Source organism: Rhinoraja longicauda, chromosome 17 (assembly GCF_053455715.1).
Source record: "Rhinoraja longicauda isolate Sanriku21f chromosome 17, sRhiLon1.1, whole genome shotgun sequence".
Classification (NCBI taxonomy): Eukaryota; Metazoa; Chordata; class Chondrichthyes; order Rajiformes; family Arhynchobatidae; genus Rhinoraja; species Rhinoraja longicauda.
Genome location: NC_135969.1, coordinates 18,362,729 through 18,384,603, shown reverse-complemented (window position 1 = coordinate 18,384,603; position 21,875 = coordinate 18,362,729).

The window sequence follows — 21,875 nt, the reverse complement described above, 5'->3', positions numbered from 1 at the left end:
ATGCCCCAGCCAATCTAACAAAAATATCTGAAGTGTTTACATATTGCATCTCAACCTTGAAATGAAAGGAAACAGAGTGCTGGAGTAACTCAGCAGGTCAGGCTGCATCTCTGGAGAATTAGGAGAGGTAATGGTTCGGGTCAGGACCCTTCTTCAGACTGAAAGTAGAGGGGAGGGACCTGGAGGTAATTTCTGGCCTTTTCTAACCTCCAGTTCTCACCCCTCTAATTTTAGTCTAAAGAAGACCAAAAACGCCAGGCATCTGTTCTCTCCAGAGATGCTGCCCGACCTGCTGAGTTACTCCAGATGTGTAGGAAGGAACTGCAGATGTGGTTTATACTGAGTAACTCAGCGAGACAGGCAGCATCTCTGGAGAGAAGGAATGGGTGATGTTTCGGGTCAAGACCCTTCTTCAGACTTCAGAGTTACTCCAGGTTTTAGGTTAATTGGCCTGTGTTAAATCCAAGGAAAAGGCATATAAATTGGCCAGAGGAAACAGCAAACCGGAGGACGGAGAAATTTAGAACTCAACAGAGGAGGACAAAGGGGTTAGTTAAAAGAGGGCAAAAAGAGCATGAAAGAAAGCTTGCGGAGAATATAAAAACTGACTGTAAAAGCTTTAGATATGTAAAAAGGAAAAGATTAGTGAAGACAAATGTAGGTCCCTTACAGTCAGAGACAGAGGAATTTATAAAGGGAAACAAGGAAATGACAGACCAGTTAAACGAGTACTTTGATTCTGTCTTCACTAAGGAAGACACAAACAATCTCCCAAAAATACTAGGATCAAGGATCTAGTGGGAGGGAGAAACTGAAAGGACCACATTAATCAGGAAATGGTGTTCGGTAAACTGTTGGGACTGAAGGCAGATATATCCCCAGGGCCTGATGGTCTGCATCCCAGAGTACTCAAGGAGGTGGCCCTCAAAATCGTGGATGAATTGGTGATCATTTTCCAATGTTCTCTTGACTCTGGATCAGTTCCTGTGGACTGGAGGGTAACCAATGTAACACCACTTTTAAAGAAAGGAGGAAGAGACAAAACAGGGAATTATAGACCAGTTAACCTGACATCGGTAGTGGGGAAGATGCTGGAGTCGATTGTTAAGATGTAACAGCAGCGCATTTGGAAAGCAGTGACAGGATCGATCAAAGTCAGCATGGATTTATGAAGGGGAAATCATGCTTGACTAATCTCCTGGAATTTTTAGAGGATGTAACAAGTATAATGGATAAGGGAGAGCCAATGGATGTGGTGTATCTGGACTTTCAAAAAGCCTTTGACAAGGTCCCACACAAGAGATTAGTGTGCAAGATTAGAGCACATGGTATTGGGGGTAGGATATTGACATGGATAGAGAACTGGTTGGCAGATGGGAAGCAAAGAATAGGAATTAAGGGGCAGGCAGTGACTAGTGAGGTGCTGCAAGGCTCGGTGCTGGGACCCCAGTTATTTATAATATATATTAACGATTTAGACGAGGGAATTAAATGTGACTTCTCCAAGTTTGCAGATGACACAAAGCTGGGTGGCAGTGTGAGCTGCGATGAGGATGCTAAGAGGATGAGAGGGGATCTTATAGAAACATATAAAATTCTTAAAGGATTGGACAGGCTAGATGCAGAAAAAATGTTCCCGATGTTGGGGGTGTCCAGAACCAGGGGTCACAGTTTAAGAATAAGGCATAGGTCATTTAGGACTGAGATGAGGAATAACTTCTTCACCCAGAGAGTTGCGAATCTGTGGAATTCTCTGCCACAGAAGGCAGTGGAGGCCAATTCACTGGATGTTTTCAAGAGTGAGTTAGATATAGCTCTTAGGGCTAAGGGAACCAATAGATATGGGGAGAAAGCAGGAATGGGTTATTGATTTTAGATGATCAGCCATGATCATATTGAATGGCGGTGCTGGATCGAATGGCCAAATGGCCAACACCTGCTCCTATTTTTCTATGTTGCTATGTTTTTTCTATGTTTCTATGTAAATTGTCCTGAATTGCTGAAGGGCCAGTTTCTGCGTTGTATCTCTAAAGCCTAAAACAAAACAAGCCCAAGCAAATTCTTTGGAGTGAAATGATTGGTCTTCCCCATTTCAGGATCTATACTTTAACAATAATGCCCAGTTTATTTTTTGGTGCCTGCTTTTGGTTCTTCATCAAAGTTTCCCACCGTCTGGCCTGCCGTGGTTAATTCATTCATATTTTGGATAATTATTCATTTGAAATGGAGAACTAGTCGTGACCCTGGAAGATGTACTACCCCGGGTAGAGGGGAACTGGAGGACTGGGCCAAGAAATGGCAGATGGAATTTAACTCAGGCAAGTGCAAAGTAAAACATTTTGGTGGATCTTTCCCCTAGAAACACATGACTGAATTACACTCTGCGTTCAACATTAAAATGCCCAGGGAAGCAGCTACCCTCTTATTAATGCAAACACGTAGAGTTATCTTGGGATGTGCAAACTTGCATCTTAATTATTTCGCCACATAAATATTGCACACATCCATTTCCAATATGTTACCTCAGAATAATGCAATGCCATAATGTTGTCCTTAGAGACCTATTGACTATGTTGCAGGGCAGAAAACTTGACAGGATAGCTGCCTGGTTCTTCGTTGCATTTATTCACGCTCATTTTAAATTGTAGGCTTTGACATATCCTTATGGGGAGCATGGTGGCACAGCTGGTAGAACTGCTGCCTCCCACCGTCAGTGACCCGGGTTCAATCCTGACCTTCGGTGCTGTGTGGAATTGGTATGTTCTCCCTGTGACCACGTGGGTTTCTTCCGGGTGCTCCAATCTCCTCCCACATCCCAAAGACGTGCGGGTTTGTAGGTTAATTGGCCCTCTGTAAATTGCCCCTGGTGTGTAGGGAGTGGATGTGAAAGAGGGGTAACGTAGATCTCGTGTGAACTGGTGACCGATGGTCGGCGTGGACTCGGTGGGCTGAAGGGCCTGTTTCCATGCCGTATCTCTAAAACTAAAACTTAAAGATAACATTTGTACTGCAGAAACAAGGAACTGCAGATGCTGGTTCACAATAAAAGACAAAAAAAGTGCTGGAATATCTCAGTGGGTATGGCAGCATCTCTGGAGAAAATGTTGTCCAGAGATGCTGCCTAACCTGCTGAGTCAAATAATGATGTCAATTTGTGAAAAGGCATCGATAGGGGAGACAGTCAGAAACTTCATCCCTGGGTGGAATGTCAAAGACTAGAGAGGGTCTAGCTTCAAGGTGAGAGGGGGAGAGTTTAAAGGAAATGTGCAGGGCACATTTTTTACACAGTGGTGGAGACCTGTATCTCACTGCCAGGGGTGGTGGTGGAGGCAAATAGTGGCATTTACGAGGCTTTTAGATAGGTACATGGATATGTAGGGAATGGGGGGATATGGATCATCTTCAGGCGGAGGAGGTTAGTTTATCTTGGCATCATGTTCTTCAGGCTCTAGACTTTAGAGATACAATGCCGAAGCAGGCCTAGCGGCCCACCGAGTCCGTGCTGACCAGCGATCACCCCATCTATCAGTTCTACCCTTCACACGAGGGACAATCTACAGAAGCCAATTAACTTACAAACTTGTACGTCTTTGGAATGTGGGAGGAAACCGGCGCATCCGAAGAAAACCGCGGTCACAGGAAGAACATGCAAACTTTGTACAAACAGCACCCACAGTCGGGATCGAACCCAGGTCTCTGGCACAGTAATGCAGAAACTCTACCGCTGTGCCAATGTGCAGCCCGAGCTTGGCACTGACATTGTGGGCCGAAGGGCCCGTTCCTGTGCTGTACTGTTCTGTGTTCTATGTTCCTGTGGTCCTTAAGACTCCCGCTCCCCCATTTGTAGGTGAGGAAAGTGAACAACATCCAAAACTCATTTGGACAGGTACGTGGATAGGAAACGTTTGGAGGGATATGGGCCAAAGGCCAAACACGGACAGGTGGTGTAGATGGGACGTCTTGGGCAGCATGAGCAACTTGGGCCGAAGGGCCTGTTTCCTTATTATATGACTTGATGAATCCACAAATCCTTTGGTCAACATGCACCCTGAAGCAGTAGCAAGTGTGCTTGGCAATTCTGGTGTGGGAGCTTGATGTCCATAAAATGGTGGCTGTCCCCCCCCCCCCCCCCATTAGTAACCCACCACTTGTGAACCATTTGTAAAACACTCCTGAGCAATGTGGGAAGGTCCTTTACATAAATATATCTATTTCCTCCTCCTTTCCCTTTTAACCTTTATCTATGTGAGACATTGTTGTCCTACATTATGCATGAAGATTTATCTCTGATCTCCTCCTTCTCACAAGTTGTCTGTAAGATACGGCTCCCTGAGTTCTTTAACTGCACTGTACAAAGCCCACTAAAATGGAATCACAGAGATATGGTGTGCAGTAAAAGAGCAGGAAATTGAGCAGTCTGCGAGCGTAGCAGTCATGTGCACTTACAATGTGCAGGAAGGAACTGCAGATGCTGGTTCGCACCGAAGATAGACACAAAAAGCTGGACCAACTCAGCAGGTCAGGCAGGATCTCTGGAGAAAAGGAATTGGTGGCGTTTCGGGTCGAGACCCTTCTTCAGACAGACCCGCTGAGTTACTGCAGCATTGGGGCTCACGTTGTCGACCTCCCCTGTCAACTGACCTCAGTCAGGCGAGCGACAACAAACAGAGGCAGCGGAAGCAGAAGCAGCTTCATAACTTCTGCTGCCTCAAACACAAGAAGCAGACTGCAGTATTTTGTGTTTATCTTGAAGTGCACTTACAAGTTGTTTCCTTGCCTTCTCTTCACCAACTTTCTTTCAGACTAACAGTCTGACGTTGGGTCCCAAACTGAAACATCGATGGAGTGGTGGGGCAGCTGGTAGTGCTGCTGCCTCTCAGCATCAGAGTTTGGTCCTGACCTCGGATGCTGTCTCCCCCTGACTGTGTAGGTTTCCTCCGGGTGCTCCATTTTCCACCCACATCACAAAGATGAGCGAGGTAGGTTAATTGGCCCTCTGTAAATTGCTTCTGGTGTACAGGGAGTGGATAACATAAACCTAATGTAAACGATGGTAGCATGGACTCTGTGGGCCGAAGGGCCTGTTTACATGCTGTATCTTTCCACGGATTCAACCAATCTATTCCCTCCACAGACGTGGGCTGACTCCCTACATTCTTCCAGCACTTTGTGTTTTGCTTTCCCTCTCTCCGTTCTGATGAAGGAACTAAAATCTAAAACATTATCTAATTTGTTGTTACACAGGCACTGCCTAACTGGCTGAGTTCCTCCAGCTCGGTGACACAGTGGCGCAGTGGTGACACGGTGGTGACACGGTGATGACACAGTGTCGCAGTGGTGACACGGTGGTGACACGGTGATGACACAGTGGTGCAGTGGTGACATAGTCGCTCCACAGTGGTGACGCAGTGGTGACGCAGTGGCAGAGCCGCTGCCTTACAGTGCCAGAGACCCGGGTTCAATCCTGACTACGCATGTTGTCTGTACAGAGGTAGACACAAAATGCTGGAGTAACTCAGCGGGTCAGGCAGCATCTCTGAGGAGAAGGAATGGGTGACGTTTCGGATCGAGACCCTTCTTCTGTACAGAGTTTGTATGTTCTTCCTGTGTCCGCATGGGGTTTCGCCAGGTACATCAGTTTCCTCCCACACTCCAAAGATGTGCAGGTTTGTAGGTTAATTGGCTTTAGTAAAAATTGTAAATTGTCCCTCGTGTGTAGGATAGTGTTAGTGTAAGGGGTGATCGCTGGTCGCCGCGCATTTTAGATTTAGATTTAGAGATACAGCGTAGAAACAGGCCCTTCGGCCCACCGGGTCCGCGCCGCCCAGCGATCCCCGCACATTAACACTATCCTACACACACTAGGGACAATTTTTACATTTGCCCAGCCAATTAACCTACATACCTGTACGTCTTTGGAGTGTGGGAGGAAACCGAAGATCTCGGAGAAAACCCACGCAGGTCACGGGGAGAACGTACAAACTCCGTACAGTACAATGGGCGGCTCCGTACAATGGGCGGCACGGTAGCGCAGATGGGCGGCACGGTAGCGCAGCGGTAGAGTTGCTGCTTTACAGCGAATGCAGCGCCGGAGACTCAGGTTCGATCCTGACTACGGGTGCTGTACTGTAAGGAGTTTGTACGTTCTCCCCGTGACCTGCGTGGGTTTTCTCCGAGATCTTCGGTTTCCTCCCACACTCCAAAGACGTACAGGTATGTAGGTTAATTGACTGGGTAAATGTAAAAATTGTCCCTAGTGGGTGTAGGATCGCTGGGCGGCACGGACTTGGTGGGCCGAAAAGGCCTGTTTCCGCGCTGTATATATGAAAAGTACAGCACCCGTAGTCAGGATCGAACCTGAGTCTCCGGCGCTGCATTCGCTGTAAGGCAGCAACTCTACCGCTGCACCACCGTGCCGCCCTTATTAATGTAGGATAGTGCTTTTAATAATCCCAAGCTGGTTTCGGGTGAAAAATTTACACAAGTTCCAAGTACTGATTTCCCATTACATACAATCAGTAACAAAAATACAACAATGCTCAGTGATGACACAACAGCATTTGTTGGGCCGAAGGGCCTGTTTCCGTGCTGTATCTCTTGTCTAAAATCTAAAGTAAAGTCTAAAGCTTTTGTTTACTACTGGATTTAAATTCGACAGCTGGCTTGGTGGGATTTGTGCACAGGTCATTGATTCTTTAGGTTCACCGTCTTGGTTACTGACTGGCTAGGTTTAGGGAATCAAAAGCAACGCCATTGCATAGGTTTAGGTTCAGGATTATTATTGTCACACATACCCATGCACTGTGAAAACTTTTGTATGACATGCTATTCAAATCGAACACATTTATAACACATAGATACAATCAGTTCAAAATCAAATACAATTGGTAGCGCAAACGAGTAGATACAGAGAGCAGAATATAGTTTTCAGCACCAGTTCCTGAGACAAGTCAATGTCATATCATATCATATCATATCATATATATACAGCCGGAAACAGGCCTTTTCGGCCCACCAAGTCCGTGCCACCCAGCGATCCCCGTACATTAACACTATCCTACACCCACTAGGGACAATTTTTACATTTACCCAGCCAATTAACCTACATACCTGTACGTCTTTGGAGTGTGGGAGGAAACCGAAGATCTCGGAGAAAACCCACACAGGTCACGGGGAGAACGTACAAACTCCTTACAGTGCAGCACCCGACAATAGACAATAGACAATAGACAATAGACAATTGACAATAGGTGGAGGAGGAGGCCATTCGGCCCTTCGAGCCAGCACCGCCATTCAATGTGATCATGGCTGATCATTCTCAATCAGTACCCCGTTTCTGCCTTCTCCCCATACACCCTGACTCCGCTATCCTTAAGAGCTCTATCCAGCTCTCTCTTGAATGTCCACAATTGGGTAGAGGTGAATCGTGACAGTACCCTCGCCTGTGGAAGGACCATTCAGAAGCCTGATAACAGAGGAAAAGAAGCTGTTCTTGAGTCTGGTGGTGCGTGCGTTCAAGATTCTGTACCTTGAAAGAAGGAATGACTGGGGTGGGACAAGTCATTTAATAATGCTGGCTGCTTTTCCCGAGACAGCGTGAAGTGTAGATGGATCATTGGTAGGGAGTCTGGCTTTGTGATGGACTGAGCTACATCTACACTTTCTGCAATTTTTTGCGGTCTTGGGCAGAGCTGTTCAGAGTCGTTCTGCTTTTAGATCAATCTCGCTTTCAAATGCAGCAGGCTGGCAGCAATGAAGCAAATGAGAGAGCCTCGTGGGTCTGCAGAGAGGGGAGGTGGGGTAAGTCTGCCGTGGGGACTGCCTGCCCCTTTGGGAAAAATTGTATTCTTTGAAAGGCGAAGAGGAAATCTGTAATTGGAATTTCTATTTGATTGGATTGAGTTCCTTCATCTCAGGGAACAGTAATTACAGTTGGCAAAGTTCATATTTCAACATTTAATATGTTCATAATAAATTCCCCAGGACACTTTTCCTTCTGAAGTTAACCCCTTCATGTACAAATCTCACTCATCAGTGGTTAGGAACAATGGTTAAGTCAGAAGGGAAAAGTAAATCAGCCATGATCGAATGGCGGAGATGACTCGATGGGCCGAATGGCCTTATTCTGCTCCTATGTCTTATGGACTTATTTAGACTTTAGACTTTAAGGGATACAGTGTGCAAACAGGCCCTTCGACCCACCGAGTCCGCGCCGGCCAGCGAACACTAAGCACTATCCAACTCACTAGAGACATTTTACAATTTACAGAAGCCAATTAACCTACAGATGTTGGAATGTGGGAGGAAGCTGGAGAACCCGGAGGAAACCCATGCGGTCACAGGGATAATGTACAAACCCCATACGGACAGCATCCGTAGCTAGGATCAAACCCAGGTCCATGGTCATGTTAGGCATTTACGGTCTATTTATGGTTCCCACGGCTGAGGTGCCTGGAACTATGGGATCACCGCCTCAGAATAATGGGGTGGACAGAGATGAGATAAAGCCTCTTAGCCCAGAGAGCAGGAATCCTTGACTTAAGACGACTGTGGATGCTCAGTACAACTTTCTAGATAGAGGTCAATAGTTTTTGAGATATTAAAGGATTCAAGAAGCTCTGAACATGGTTACAAATCCCACCATAATCTTACTGAATTGCAAACCAGGGGGTGAGGACTGAATTCCCTACTCTTGCTTCTATGCTTGATATTATTTCTCTTTTATTCTTATTTGTATTTGCAAAATCAGGTGTTTTCAGTTGATTAAAAAACACTCAAGAGATGCATTTACTTTCAGTTTTTAAAGGGTAATAAAATCATAATCAAATCAGTAAAAATAGATATGACATATAAATTCAGAATGCACTGTAAGTGTTTCTTTGAGAAACTCTTCATTTATTTTCTTGTAAGCTTTAATACTCCAGAATATTTCATCGTGGGTAATGTTTCGGGACGGGACAACTTCTTCCTCTTCGAAGTAGGCACACCTTGAGGAGATTTTGAAGAAGGGTCCTGACCCGAAAAGGCACCCATTCCTTTTGCTCCAGAGATGCTGCCTGACCCACTGAGTTACTCCAGCACTTAGTGTCTATCTAAGCGACAAACCCACACGTCTTTGGGATGCGGGAGGAAACCGGAGCACCCAAAGGAAATCCACGCAGTCACAGGGAGAACGTGCAAACTCCACGCAGACAGCACCCTGAGGCCAGGATCGAACCTGGGTCTTTCGCACTGTGAGGCAGCATCTCTACGAGCTGCGCCACTGTGTCGCCCATTGTTGGTGTCCGACCGGCTAAGTTCCTCCAGCACTCTGTGTGTTGACCTATGCCCGTACATCATGGGCAAAGGATTGGTGATGGAATAGGAATGGAAGGAGTTTATACATGGCATAAACACCAGCCCAATGCAGTCATCATAAGCTGCCTGCACCTGCATTGTACACTTTATGTATTTACAGTATTACAGTCGGAGGGTGTGTTAGGATAGTGATTTGGATTGGCATCTGGAAAGCTAGATTATTTGTCTCTTGTCTCGTAGATGTGGGTTCAATATCTCCTGACAGCTGGTGAATTTATATTCAAACCATAACATAAATATGAAACTTAAATCCGGTGTGTGGAATGGGTTTAATAAAAATGAACTGCGGATCTGGTTTATACCAATGATAGACACAAACTGCTGGAGTAACATCTCTGGAGAAAATGGTGGTTAGGTAACGTTACGGGCCAGCGACAAAGACCGGGATCGATCTTGACTACGGGTGCTATCTGTACGGAGTTCGTACGTTCTCCACATGACCGCGTGGGTTTTCTCCGGGTGCACCGGTTTCCCCGCACACTCCAAAGACGTACAGGTTTGTAGGTTAATTATCTTCAATAAAATTGGCCCTAGTGTGTAGGATAATGCTAGTGTACAGGGATCGCTAGTTGGCGCAGACGCAGTGGGCCGAAGAGCCTGTGTCCACACTGTATCTCTAAACTAAGCTAAAAGATAGAGCGTGGAAACAAGCCCTTTGGCCCACCGGGTCCACGCCGACCAGCGATTCCCAAACACTAACACCAACCTACTCACTGGGGACAATTTACAATTATTACTGAAGCCAATTGACCTACAAATCACCCGGAGAAAGCCCATGCTGCCACATTCCGTATAGACGGCATCCGTAGTCAGGATCGAACCCGGGTCTCTGGCGCTGGAAGGCAGCAACTCTACTGCCGCGCCACCGTGCCGCCCCTGGAGAACTTAGAGTCATAGAGTCATGCAGCATGGAAACAATCTTGCCCATGCTGACCAAGATGCCCCATCTACACTAGACCCATATCCCTCATTCCTACATGGATGTATCCTACATACTTGTCAGGATTGTCTGACACAAGGCTCCAGATGCCCCAAATTGGTTCAGGGGAACTTAGCAATGGACAATAAATGGTCAAGTTGTGGTGGGCCCTTCAATGTTGTTGGATCTGTGTCCTGGAACTCCCTCCTCAGCAGTGCAGGGGCACCCGCACCAGAAGGTTTGCAGCAGTGCAAGATAGTGGCTCAGCCCCAGAAGCCAGGCAGGGCTCGGGTAGATGGGGCATGTTGGTTGGCATGGGAACGTTGGGCCGAAGAGCCTGTTTCATGAGTTCATAAGCCTTAGGATCAGAAGAAGGCCATTCAGCCCATCAAGTCTCCTCCACCATTCAATCACGGCTGATCTAGCATTCCCAGAACAGGCACCACTTATAAGAACTGGGGCGGTGGACTTTGAAAATGGTGCCTGAACATGACGCCTCTTGCACGCGGGGTCAGTAGACCATATCTGTACACTTGCCAATCGGGGATCGGGGGTACGGCAATACTCTACTGGACTGTTTCTAAGATAAAGAATTTCATTGTGCACTTCGCACAAGAAAGGAGGGGGGACATGGCAGGGGACTGCCGAGAATGATGGGGAGACCCAGCAGGGGGCCATTGAGAATGAAGGGGGACCTGGCAGGGGTCTGCCTGTCACCACATGCAGCGGCAGGCAGAAGATAGGACTGTTCAGTGAACGTTCGTAACTTTGTCGGCGCCAGTTATGTGTCGATACGTGTACTGCTGTATGATTTTACCGGGTTGTATGTAAAAACAAAGCATTTGGCTGTACCTTGGTACATGTGACAATAAAGTATCATTGCCAAATAAAGCACCATCGAACCATTGAACCTCAGGTTCTATTCGGTCTTTCCCCCTCACCTTAAAACTCAGTTTCCTATTCCATCTCTCCCCCGTCACCTTAAACTTGATTAGGCAAAGGAAGATTTGGAGAACTTAGGGTAGTGTTAGTGTGCGGGGATCACTGGGTCAGCGTGGATTTGGTGGGCCGAAGGGCCTGTTTCCGTGCTGTATCTCTAACCTAAACTAAACCAAACTCAGCGTGATCCTTATCTGTGTTTTGTATATTGGTTGGTTTAATGTTCCAGGCTTAGGCATGGTTGAAAACGTGTGGCTTCATCTCACTTGCCACCTCCACATTCCAACGGCTTGAGAACACACTCGGACTAAACACTGGCAGAGTTAAAATCCAAATCGTGAAGACCCTGCTCATGATGTAGTATCGATGGGAACAGATAGACAGTCCACAGAACAGCCTGCCACACATTACTTATTTATGGTCAAATGGTCCTTAGGGCCCATCCGTGGAGTAAGCTCTGCAAAGCAATTCTGTTTCAAGTGTGTGTTACACATCACTGCTTTAATGAAAAAATCATAGCAATCTCTGGTGTTGTGAACATTTTTTCCCCCTGAAACAGTGCAGGATTCAGTTTGAAGAAACCTTTTATTTAAAATTTGACTGCAGTAAATCTTGTGGGTCCTTGCGATGAAAGAGTACTGACATTAAGACATTGTTCAGGAATGCTCCACATTCGCCCATTGGCCCACCTAGATTATCCGAACGTCTTTCGATAGTATCAGTACTCACGTGATACCTTGGTGTATTATGGAGTCATAGTTATACAGCACGGAAACAGGCCCCTTTGCTCCAACTTGCCCATGCCAACCAAGATGCCCCATCTTCACTAACCACAGCTGCCCACGTTTAGCCCATATCCCGCTAAACCTTTCCTATCCATGTATCTGTCCAGATGTATTTTAGATGCTTTTACAGTACCTGCCTCAACTCTGGCAGCTCGAACCATACACCCACCACCCTCTGTGTGAAAAGGCTGCCCCTCAGGTCCCTATTACATTTTTCCCCTCCCACTTTAGACCTATGTCCTCTGATTCTTTATTTCCCGATCCTTGGTAAAAGATTCTACCCTATCTATTCCCCTCATGATGTTATACAATTTGAAAGATCACTCCTCATCCTTGTGTATTCCAACGTCGGGGGAGAGGGAAACCAGAGGAATGAAAAGGTGCAGAACAACTCAGAGCCGGAACCGGAGCAGGTCATCAGTCGTCGGTGCCGGCTCTGATTTGTTTTGAACCTTTTCATACCTCTAGTTTCTCTCTCCGCTGACTCTCAGTCTGAAGAAGGGTCTTGACCTGAAACATCACCTATTCCTTTTGTCCGGAGATGCTGCCTGACCCGCTGAGTTACTCCAGCACTTTGTGTCTAACTTGGCATCATGTTCGGCACAACACTGTGGGCCAAAGGGCCCTTTCCTGAGCTGTATTATTCTAAGATCTATGTTCTACGTTCCCTGGCTCTAACTCTTAATAGCCTCACCAATTATTTCCATCCTTGCTGTACATGGATGGCGATGTACACAAACTGGCAGCTGTGACCCGTAGAGGCGGAGAAGCACTGTGCATGGCTGTGCACATCACAACCCCAGGCTCTGGGAAGACACAGGGTTGTTGTATTTATCCCTTCATGGGATGTGTACACTACCTGCAGTGTTGCCTGCCATATGTGAGTCAACCACGTCAGTAGGTCTGGAGACCAGCCCGAATCAGAACACAGAACAGTGCAGCACAGGAACAGGCCCTTCTGCCCTCCATGCCTGTGCTGACCTTAACACCAATGTAAAAACACCTCTGCTTGCACTGGTCCACAATCCTTCAATTACCAGCATGATCATGTATCTGAATGGCATAGATAGGGTAGAGGTTCAAAACCTTTTTCCCAAGGTGGAGACGTCTAAGATGAGATGGCACAGCTTTAAATTGAGAATGGCAAAGTTTAAAGGAGATGTGCAGGGTAAGTGTTTATACACAGATAGTGGTGGGAGCCTGGTACCCACTGCCAGGGGTGGTGGTGGTGGAGGCAGACACTGTAGTGGTTTAAGAGGCTTTTAGATAGGCATATGGATATGTGGGAAATGGAGGGATATGGATCATGTGCAGGCAGTGGAGATTAGTTTAACTTGGCATCATGTCCGGCCTCATTTAGCATAGTAAAATTCCTCAAAGGAATTGGTGAACTGCGTGAGTTTTTGAGTCTAGGTTAATTCCCGGAATGGCGGGACTGTCATATGTTGAAAGACTGGAGCGACTAGGTTTATATACACTGGAATTTAGAAGGATGAGAGGAGATCTTATCGAAACGTATGATTATTAAGGGGTTGGACACGTTAGAGGCAGGAAACATGTTCCCAATGTTGGGGGAGTCCAGAACAAGGGGCCACAGTTTAAGAATAAGGGGTAGGCCATTTAGAACTGAGATGAGGAAAAACGTTTTCAGTCAGAGAGTTGTGAATCTGTGGAATTCTCTGCCTCAGAAGGCAGTGGAGGCCAATTCTCTGAATGCATTCAAGAGAGAGCTAGATAGAGCTCTTAAGGATAGCGGAGTCAGGGGGTATGGGGAGAAGGCAGGAACGGGGTACTGATTGAGAATGATCAGCCATGATCACATTGAATGGCGGTGCTGGCTCGAAGGGCCGAATGGCCTCCTCCTTCACCTATTGTCTATTGTCTATAACAGTTATCGAGACAAACCTTTGTTTTCAAATTCCTGCTGGGTTTTATTTACCATTTGAACTTACGTTTCTGGATCATTTGTCCACAACTGAAGTCATTAATGCAGTCATTAACACTACCATACCAAGGTACTTTTGAGTTTTGAGGTGAGCGATGCAGCCTGGAAACAGGCCCTTTGGCCCACCGAGTCCATGTTGACCATTGATCACCCATTCACACTAGTTAACTTACAAACCTGCACGTCTTTGGAATGATGGACGAATCCGGAGCACCTGGAGGAAACCCACACAGTCACAGGGAGAACGTGCAAACTCCATACAGACAGTGCCAGTGGTCAAGATGGAACCTGGGACTCCAACGCTGTGAGGCAGTGGCTCTACCGCTGCACCATCGAGCTGCCCTTAAGCTCTTGCCTTTCAAAGCCTTTTTGTTTAGTTGACATCTAAGCCTTGTGTGTGATAAGTCTTGGAGATATGGCTTTGCACTGTAAAAATCTATCAAACAGAGAGCGAAAAATGTTCAATTGTCCCCCAGTCCCCCGAATCCCCTTGGGAAGTGGGATTCCGACTTCCCGCTAACATGCCTGCAAAACTGTGCTTCCTAATTTCACTCCAAAATTGCTTATTTATCAAACTGCCATCTCGCTTCTTTCCAATAAATGCTATTAAATCTCGGTTATAATTGCTGCTCAGTTGCTCGTGGGAACATTTTTTAGTTTAAAAGCAACCAGAGTTAATTAACTTGCTAAGCCAATGGCCCATAGATTCACCAGCTTCTGATAAATTGACATTCTTGGCCTCATTTTAAGTTTCAACGTGCCCTTTGAAATTATATAACCCTGCACACAATATTAATTGAAAGGTGTTTTTAATTGAATTTTCATTCATTAAGGAAATATATTTGATTCATAGCATGTCTGCAGAGCTTGGCGATTTTATTTTGCATGCGCTTTTTTATTTTAAACGATTATGCGGTCTTTTGAAATCTCGAACTACAAAGTACAAGACAGTATTGGAAAAGCTAACCTTATAATGGGGTTTAAAGTGTGTGGTTTGGGGCGGGTTTGGGTGAATCTTGCCCCATCTGTTCGTAAGCCACACAAAGTGGCTGAGCTAATACTATAGGGCAACCCGCACCTTGACAAGTGCTGAATGTCACCAGTAATTTAGGGGAAAATAATAAATTTTAACAATTCAAACCATATAGCTTATTAATAACACTTGCGAGGTTGTATAATTAGATTCCAGTATTAATTTAAAATTTTAATTTCAATTAGAGTGATTGGTTGCACAGAGATTTCCTTAATTAGAATGTTTGATCTAATGCTTAAATGTTCGCGTATCTGATTGAATTCAACAGGGAGGAATATCTGGTATCGTCTGAGGGAAGTGCAGATTCACAGTAAGGCTGCAGTGTGGTGCGGGCATAATCCCGCCTGCCTCCCATGGTTTAGTCATCTGACATGACCCATCAGGCCAGACCTCTTGGTGGTGTCGCCAACAAGCCTGGGTGGCTGGATGTTAGTTTAGTTTTTGTTTTAGGGGCGGCACCGTGGTGCAGCGGTAGAGTTGCTGCCTTACAGAAGCAGAGACCCCGGGTTCCATCCTGACTACGGGTGCCGTCTGTGTGGAGTTTGTACTTTCTCCCTGTGTCCATGTGGGTTTTCTCCGGGTGCTCCTGATTCCTCCCAAGGACATACAGATTTCTGGGTTAATTGGCCTCTGTAAGAAAAAACTGTAAGTTGCCCTGAGTGTGTAGGATAGGGCTAGTGTACGGGGATCATTGGTCGTTGCAGACTCGGTGGGCCGAAGAGCCTGTTTCCATGCTGTATCTCTAAACTAAACTAAACTAAAAAATACAGTATTGAACAGGCCCTTCAGCCCACCAAGTCCGTGACGACCAATGATCACACCGTACATTAGTTCTATCCTACACACCAGGGGCAATTTACACAAGCTAATTTACCGACAAACCTGCACATCTTTGGAATGTGGGATGAAAGCAGAGCACCCGGAGAAAACGTATGTGGTCACAAGAAGAACATGCAAACTCCATACAGACAGCACCAGTAACCAGGGTCAAACCCATGTCTCTGGCGCTGTAAGGCTGTAACTCCACTGCTGCGCCACTGTGCTGCCTAGTTAGAGTTAGGTTAGTGCCTTCTCCTGCCTTTGGTAATTCAATTGTCTACCACCATTCATGTCTCTGAAACAAAGTGCTGGAGGAACTCACCGGGTCAGGCAACATCTGTGGCGGAAGATGGACATACGACGTTTCGGGTCAGGAACCTTCTTCAGACACATCTTCGCCATGAAATGTCGTCAGAACATTTGCCTCCATAGATGCAGCCTGACCCGCTGAGTTCCTCCAGCACTTTGATTTTCTTACTAAAGATTTCAACATCTGCAGACTCTTGTATCACCATTAATGACGGATGCAGTAGGACTGTACAATGTGATGTGATCTGTTGCATGTGCGATCACCCAGCTCTGTTGATTGCATGCTAATTTTGCTTTAGTTTAGTTTAGGTTAGTTTAGTTTAGAGATACTGCACGGAAGCAGGCCCTTCGGCCCAACGAGTCCACGCCGACCAACGATCCCCGTACACCAACACCATTCCACCATAGTGAGGAATGTGGGGAATCTGCTGTGGTGGATGTCTATGTTAACTTTTCTGTAGTTGTGTGTCTTGGTGCTTTTTCTCAAATGGCTGTATGGTAACCTTTGAAACCATTGAAACCTTTGATCTTATAGAAACATTAAATTCTTAAGGGATTGGACAGGCTAGATGCAGGAAAAAAAATCCCGATGTTGGGGTAGTCCAGAACCAGGGGTCACAGTTTAAGAATAAAGGGTAGGCCATTTAGGACTGAGATGAGGAAAAACGATTCACCCAGAGAGTTGTGAATATGTGGAATTCTCTGCCACAGAAGACAGTGGAGGCCAATTCACTGGATGTTTTCAAGAGAAAGTTAGGTTTAGCTCTTAGGGCTAACGGAATCAAGGGATTTGGGGAAAAACCAGGAATGGGGTGCTGATTTTGGATGATCAGCCATGATCATATTGAATGGCTCTGCTGGCTCAAAGGGTCGAATGACCTACTCCTGCACGTATTTTCTATGTTTCTACTATCCTACACACTAGGGACAATTTACATTTTTTTTTACCAAAGCCAATTAACCAACAAACGCGTACATCTTTGGAGTGTGGGAGGGATCTGGAGCTCCTGGAAGAACGTGGTCACAGGGAGAACGTGCAAACTTTGTACAGACCTCGTTATCTTTATTCTCTCTCTGTTTAACTATGATATTGATGGTACAACTGAGTGGCATGCTAGGCCACTTCACAGGATGTTTAGTTTAGTTTAGTTTATTATTATTGCCACGTGTACTCAGGTACAGTGAAAAGCTTTATAGTTGCGTGCTATCCAGTCAGTGAAAAGATTACACGTGATTATAATCACGCCATGACAGTGCACAGACAATATTTGTAGGAAAGAATTGCGGATGCTGATTTATAAGATAGACACAAAATGCAGGAGTAACTCAACGGGTCAGGCAGCATCTCAGGAGAAAAGGAATAGGTGAGGTTTTGGGTCGGAACCCTTCAGACTGAAAGATAGAGGTGGTTGGGGGGGGGGGGGGGGGGGGGGGGGACTGGAGGCGAGAAAAGGCCAGAGCAAATCAGGGCTGGCAACAGATGACCTTTGGAAGAGTGGAGTCCATAATACAGGAGAAAGGGAACATCGTTTAGTGCAAGATAAAGTCCAGTAAAGTCCGATTAAAGATAGTCCGAGGGTCTCCAATGAGGTAGATGGAAGGTCAAGAGTCAAGTCAAGAGTGTTTTATTGTCATATGTCCCAGATAGAACAATGACATTCTTTTTTTGCTGCAGCACAACAGAATATGTAAACATAGTACACTGTAAACAATATGATAAGCGAGAGAAAAAAAAGTCCAGTGTGTCTATATATACACATACCCACAAGCACACACACACACACACACACACACACACACACACACACACACACACACATATATATATATAAACATAGCACAAAAAGTAAGGAAATTTGTGTTTGGTAGATTATTTCTTTGTTGTAACAATGCTTCTTGGCAATAAATCTTATACTGTTGGAAAGCCTGTTTATTTCCCTTTTAAATGGTGCCACATTTGTAAGGAACATGCATTTGTGGGATGAGCAGCAGAGCTGAGTATATGGGTTGCGCCCATGAAAAATTTGCCAAATCTTCTCTGCCAATGCCAAACAGCTTATTCTGCTGTTGCTATTGACTCTTGTTTTGAGCTTCTGGTACCCCCAGGTGCTGACAATCAGGTGCCTGATTGGCACCTGATTGGCAGCATCTGTGAGCATGGGCCCTGCTACAGTGGTCAGTAGGTGTCTGCTCCAAGAATCGGCATGCCACGTTTGACTGATCTGGATAGGGCCCGTGCGATGGGGCAACTTCAAGCTGGTGTTCCGCAAAACCAAGTTGCGGCATTATTTGGAGTGAGCCCTAGTACCATCTCCAAAGTGAAGGCCAAGTTCCATATAATTGGGGATGTCAGAAACAGGCCGCGAAGTGGGCGTCCCAAGAAGACGACACCCGAAGAAGACCGTTTCCTCACCCTGTCAGCACTTAGGAACCGTAGGCTGTCTTCTACAGATTTGCAGTCAAGGTTTGCAGGACGATTTGGCCGACGGCTCTCTGCCCAGACAATTCGGAACAGACTGCACGTAGCCGATCTCCGGTCTCATAGTGCTGCCAGGAGGCCTGCCATGACTGCCCTTCACCGTCAGGCCCGTTTGCGCTGGTGTCGGCAACACGTGCACTGGAACCTGAACATGTGGAGGAATGTTATGTTCAGCGATGAGTCCAGATTCTGCCTACGGCAGTTGGATCATAGGGTCAAAGTGTGGAGAAGACGCGGAGAACGCTATGCTGATTGCTGCACTGATAGAGTAACATCTTTTGGTGGAGGCAGTGTGATGGTGTGGGGCGGCATCTCCCTCACTGGAAAAACGAGGCTTGTCATCATTGGAGGCAATCTCAATGCAGAGAGATATCGAGATGAGATTCTGAAACCAGTGGCAATCTCATATCTCCACAGTCTGGGACCGAACTCTATCCTCCAAGATGACAATGCTCGCCCCCACAGAGCAGGATTTCTCAGAGACTACCTCCAGAATTTGGGAGTGGAGAGGATGTAATGGCCTGCCAGCAATCCTGACCTCAACCCAATTGAATGCTTGTGGGATCAGCTTGGGCGTGCTGTTCGTGCCAGAGTGACCAACACAACCACGTTAGCTGACTTGCGACAAATGCTGGTTGAAGAATGGGATGCCATCCCACAACAGTGTGTGACCAGGCTGGTGACCAGCATGAGGAGGAGGTGCCAGGCTGTTGTGGCTGTGTATGGTTCTTCCACACGCTACTGAGGCTCCTGTTTATTAAATGAATAAATTGTTAAATTGCCAATATGTCTTGTTTCTTCAGACTTCAATCATCCAATCCACCAAACAACACCGAACAAGAGTCAATGGCAGAATAAGCTGTTTGGCATTGGCAGAGAAGATTTGGCAGATTTTTCATGGGCGCAACCCACATACTCAGCTCTGCTGCTCATCCCACAAATGCATGTTCCTTACAAATGTGGCACCATTTAAAAGGGAAATAAACAGGCTTTCCAACGGTATAAGATTTATTGCCAAGAAGCATTGTTACAACAAAGAAATAATCTACCAAACACAAATTTCCTTACTTTTTGTGCTATGTTTATATACATATATGTATATACATATACATATATGTGTGTGTGTGTGTGTGTGTGTATGTACTTGTGAGTATGTGTATATATACTTCTTTTTTTTTCTTCTTCTTAGGCCCCCTCGGTCATGGCTGACCATGGGTGATGCATCCTAGTCGGTTGCTTGCTCCACACCTCGGCTGGAGCAGCGTCGCTTGTGGCTGAAGAGACCAATGCAGGAGTGACAGTCTCTGTCGCAAAGGTCGCATTTGTGTGTGGTCTCTGGTTTGTTGAAGTTGCTTCAGTGTGTATATATGTGTGTGTGTGTGTGTGTGTGTGTATATGTGTGTGTCTATATATTCGTATACATATATATACACATATATATATACACATACACACATACTCAAAAGACAAACACCAAGCAAACAATAGTAGTTGTTTTTGGTTGCAGGGTGGTTCAGTTGTGTGATGACAGCTGTGAAAAAGCTGTCCCTGCATCTGGAGGTGTGCGTTTTCACACTTCTGTACCTCTTGCCTGATGGGAGAGGGGAGAAGAGGGAGTGACAGAGGTGAGACTCAGCCTTGATTATGCTGGTGGCCTTGACACGATGAGTTTTGTCTCAATGAGTGAGGGTACGGAGAGGTTTAAATTACACGGGCCAGCCTGGTGCTCGTTTAGAAAACCAGATTTGGCAGATGCAGTGTGAAATGAGAGATTTTGAAAGTTGAAAGGAATCTTTCAGTAACCTGACTCAGGAGAATATTTCATATTCAGAGCCTTGATTAGACGAACGAATCCCGTTGTTGCTGTTTTAATGACCAAAATGAGCCAATTATTAGTTATCTGCAAGAGTGATTCATATTTTGAAGGATCAAGCAACTGGTAGAGGCAGGGCAAGATGCGAGCAGGAGAAAATATTATTAATAATTATAAGCACAGTAGGAGACCTGGAGAATTGACAAGAGAATGGGGCTGATTGAATTAAGCTTATCTAAATATGTGTGAGACTGAAAAGCTCAAACAACACAAGTGTAAACGTAAAGACGCCCAATGTACTGCTGAGCATCATTAGTTGAACAAAACCCTGGTGGAGGTCGCACTTGGAGTACGATAAACACAAGGATCTTACAACCCCGCGGTATGAATATTTAGTTTAGTTCAGAGATACGGAGTAGAAACAGGCCCTTCGGCCCACCGAGTCCACGCTGATCAGAGATCCCTACACACTAACACTATCCTACACACACTAGGGACAATTTACAATTTTACCAAGCCAATTAACCTACAAACCTGCACATCTTTGGAGTGTGGGAGGAAACTGGAGCACCCGGAGAAAACCCAAGCCGGCCAGGATGGACTGACAATGTCGTACACACGAGGGGAAATAGACAGTATCCTGGCTCATGGAGGGATCATTCAGAAGCCTGATAAAAGAGGGGAAGAAGCTGTTCCTGAGTCTGATGGTGCGCACTTCCAAGCTTCTGCACTTTCTTCCGGACGGGAGTAGGAAGAAGGAATGACTGGTGTGGGAGGTCTGGCTCCTTGTGCATGTTCCAATTCGTTCAACATACAAATGGATGCCCATTTATTCTATTTGGAGCGGTTGGATAGGCTGGGGCTTTTTTTATTTGGAGTTCAGGAGGCTGAGGGGTGACCTTATTGAGGTGTACAAGATCATGATGTGCATGGATAAAGTGAACGCTCACAGTCTTTTTCCTAGGGTAGACGATTCTAAAACTAGAGGGCATCGGCTTTTAAGGTGAGAGCGAAGAGATTTAAGAGGTACCTCAGAGGCAACTTTTTCACTCAGAAGTTGGTCTATATCTGGAGTGCACTGCAGAAGAAGCACTTACCACTTATAAAAGATATTTGGACGGATATAAAGATGGGAAGGATTTAAAGTGAGACACCAGAAACTGCAGATGCTGGAATCAAACATTGAACACAGAGTGTTGGAGTAACTCAGTGGGGCAAGCAACATCTCTGGAAGCCATGGACAGGTGATGTTTCGGGGCGTGACTTCCACCACAATCAGTCTGAAGAAGGATCCAAACCTTCTATGTTCGCCTATCTATGTTCCTCAGAGATGCTGCCTGACCGACAAAGTAACTCCAGCGCTTTGTGTTCTATGAAGGGTCAAGAGGGATATGGGCTAAATGCAGGCAAATGGGTCAAGCCCAGATACCAGCATGGACAAGGTAGGCCAGAGGATCTGCTTCCATGCTGTAGAGCT